Raw genomic sequence first — 3,334 nt, 5'->3', positions numbered from 1 at the left:
CTAAACCTGCAGAAGGGCCCGTACTGCTGTTGCGTGCTTGAACCCGCTCATTGCCGCTTGCGGCTATATTTAGGGTTCAAGCATGCAATGCATTGAACCCTATTGGAATTGTGCGGATTTTTCTTATTATTAGGGTTCAAGCATGCAATGCATTGAACCCTATTGGAATTGTGCGGATTTTTCTTATTAGGGTTCAAGCATGCAATGCATTGAACCCTATTGGAATTGTGAGAATTTTTCTTATTATTATTAGGGTTCAAGCATGCAATGCATTGAACCCTATTGAAATTGTCAAGATTTTTCTTCTTATTATTATTATTATTTTTCTGCCCTGAAACGGAACGCACAGCCCAAACCGTAAGTCCTAGAGACACCAAACTTAGTCAATAGGTAGTAGTCCCTCCTGCTACTCAGGCGCAAGAAATCAGCCCTGTCGGCCACAAGGGGGCGCTATAGCGCAGGTCAACGCGTTAGGGTCTATATCTCTTAAACCAGATTTTTGCCAGACAAGCCATATTTTTTTCCTGATTCTCTGGGTCCAAATAAACCTTTTGGCTATTTTGATTATTTAGCTCCGCCCACTTAGATTTTTCGCAATACTGCAAAATGTGCGAAACCTACTTTTGTGTACTAGTCCTCCAATCTTTGCCCAATCCTCATGTTTTTGATGTCAAAAAATTCAGAAGAATGTCCTGGTCAATAATTATCAAAAACATTTTAAGTTTTCCATACAACATGTCGGCCATATGCAAATGAACCTCTCTGGATAAATTCAAAATAATTCAGAATTAATTGAAAAATCTGTAACTCAAGAATTCTTCAGCCAAAAAATTTCAAACTTGACAGGCCATGTCAGTAGCCCATTCTGAGGTAGCCATTCGATTTGTGTGCGCATACGTAATTAGGGGGCGGAGCAAAAAAAACAGGGCATTTTCTCTGCCTCTGAACATCCTATCAAGCTGAAACTTTGCATCCAGCATCCTCTCGCCAGTCTACAAGTGTGCATTTAAAGACGTTTGGATACATCGAAATTTGTGGTCGCCATCGGCCAATAAGCATTCAGCAGGCCATTTGACAGGCTTATCATTGACCAATCATGACGAAACTTGAATGATGTCTATATATAGCCACTTTCTAACAACCAGTCGAGTTTCAAAAGATTTGACCACTGGGGGGCGCTATTTCAAAAAATTACACATTATTACATGTTATTACAATATTATTACAATTTTCACCAAGAGCCTATTGTATTACCATGTGACAAACAATTTTGCCTATACATATTTATTAAAAATCTGTATCCTTTTTTGTAATAGATAAATGTTTCAAAACCCTACTTTTTGAACTAGTCTCTGGATTTTGATCCAATCTTTTCAAAATTGGTCTAGAACAATTCTTTGGCCTCTCTAAGTGAATAATTATCAAAAACATTTTGACTTTTCTACTCAGGGTCATGTGGATCAATCAATTATTTCCTGCATACGTGGCATTGTTAGCTCGATTAGCTATAACTCACCAGTCATTGGTCAGATCATGTCCAACCTTTGAGGATTTATACATATTGAGATTCTAATAGAGTACGCCAAGTTTGGTCCAGATTGGCCTTTGGGTGTGCCTTAGCACTCAAAAACACTGAAAAATCAATTAAAATGCTATTACAATGTTATTACAAGGTCCACATATAAACAATTGGTGTCATGTGACTCAGTCCCCTACGATGAACAACTTTCTAATTACATGTTATGTCAAAAATTGCACTGCTTGTCTTTTATTTTGGCTTATTCATTCAAAGATTTCACTATACAAAGACTTACTATACAAAGGCTTGAGGCCTGTTTAGGCCTAATATAATAGAAGGCTTAAGGCCTTCTTAGGCCTAATGGGCGAAACCAAAAGCTTGAGGCCTTTTTAGGCCTAAAGGCCTAAACCAGAAGCTTGAGGCCTTTTTAGGCCTAATGGGCTAAACCTGCAGAAGGTCCCGTACTGCTGTTGCGTGCTTGAACCCGCTCATTGCCGCTTGCGGCTATATTTATTATTATTATTATTCTTTTTCTGCCCTGAAACGGAACGCACAGCCCAAACCGTAAGTCCTAGAGACACCAAACTTGGTTCATAGGTAGTAGTCCCTCCCGCTACTCAGGCGCAAGGAATCAGCCCAATCGGCCACAAGGGGGCGCTACAGCGAAGGTCAACGCGTTTAGGTCTATATCTCTTAAACCAGATTTTTGGCAGACAAGCCATATTTTTTTCCTGATTTTCTGGGTCCAAATAAACCTTTTGGCTATTTTGATTATTTAGCTCCGCCCACTTAGATTTTTCGCAATACTGCAAAATGTGCGAAACCTACTTTTGTGTACTAGTCCTCCAATCTTTGCCCAATCCTCATGTCTTTGGTGTCAAAAAATTCAGAAGAGTGTCCTGGTCAATAATTATCAGAAACATTTCAAGTTTTCTATACAACATGTCTGCTATATGCAAATGAACCCTTCTGGATAAATTCAAAATAATTCTTATTTAATTGAAAAATCTGTAACTCAAGAATCCTTCAGCCAAAAAATTTCAAACTTCACAGGCCATGTCAGTAGCCCATTCTGAGGTAGTCATTCGAATTTTGTGTGCATAAGTAATTAGGGGGCGGAGCAACAAAAACAGGGCATTTTCTCTGCCTCTGAACATCCGATCAAGCTGAAACTTTGCATGCAGCATCGTCCCGCCAGTCTACAAGTGTGCATTGAAGGACGTTTGGATACATTGAAATTTGTGGTCGCCATCGGCCAATAAGCATTCAGCAGGCCATTTGACAGGCTTAACATTGACCAATCATGACGAAACTTGACTCGTGTCTATATGTAGCCACTTTCTAACAACCAGTCGAGTTTCGAAAGATTTGACCACTGGGGGGCGCTATTTCAAAAAATTGCATATTATTACATGTTATTACAATATTATTACAATTTTCGCCTACAGCCTATTGTAGTACATTGGGACAAACAATTTTGCCTCTACATATTTATTAAAAATCTGTATCGTTTTTTTGTAATAGATAAATGTTTCAAAACCCTACTTTTTGAACTAGTCTCTGGATTTTGATCCAATCTTTTCAAAATTGGTCTAGAACAATTCTTTGGCCTCTCTAGGAAAATAACTATCGAAAACATTTTGACTTTTCTACTCAGGGTCATGTGGATCAATCAATTATTTCCTGCATACGTGGCATTGTTAGCTCGATTAGCTATAACTCACCAGTCATTGGTCAGATCATGTCCAAACTTTGAGCCTTTATACATATTGAGATTCTAATGGAGTATGCCAAGTTTGGTCCACATTGGCCTTT

This window comes from Colossoma macropomum, unplaced genomic scaffold (genome assembly GCF_904425465.1).
Source record: "Colossoma macropomum unplaced genomic scaffold, Colossoma_macropomum, whole genome shotgun sequence".
NCBI lineage: Eukaryota > Metazoa > Chordata > Actinopteri > Characiformes > Serrasalmidae > Colossoma > Colossoma macropomum.
The sequence above is the reverse complement of the archived record's forward strand: the minus strand, read 5'-3'. Positions refer to the sequence as shown.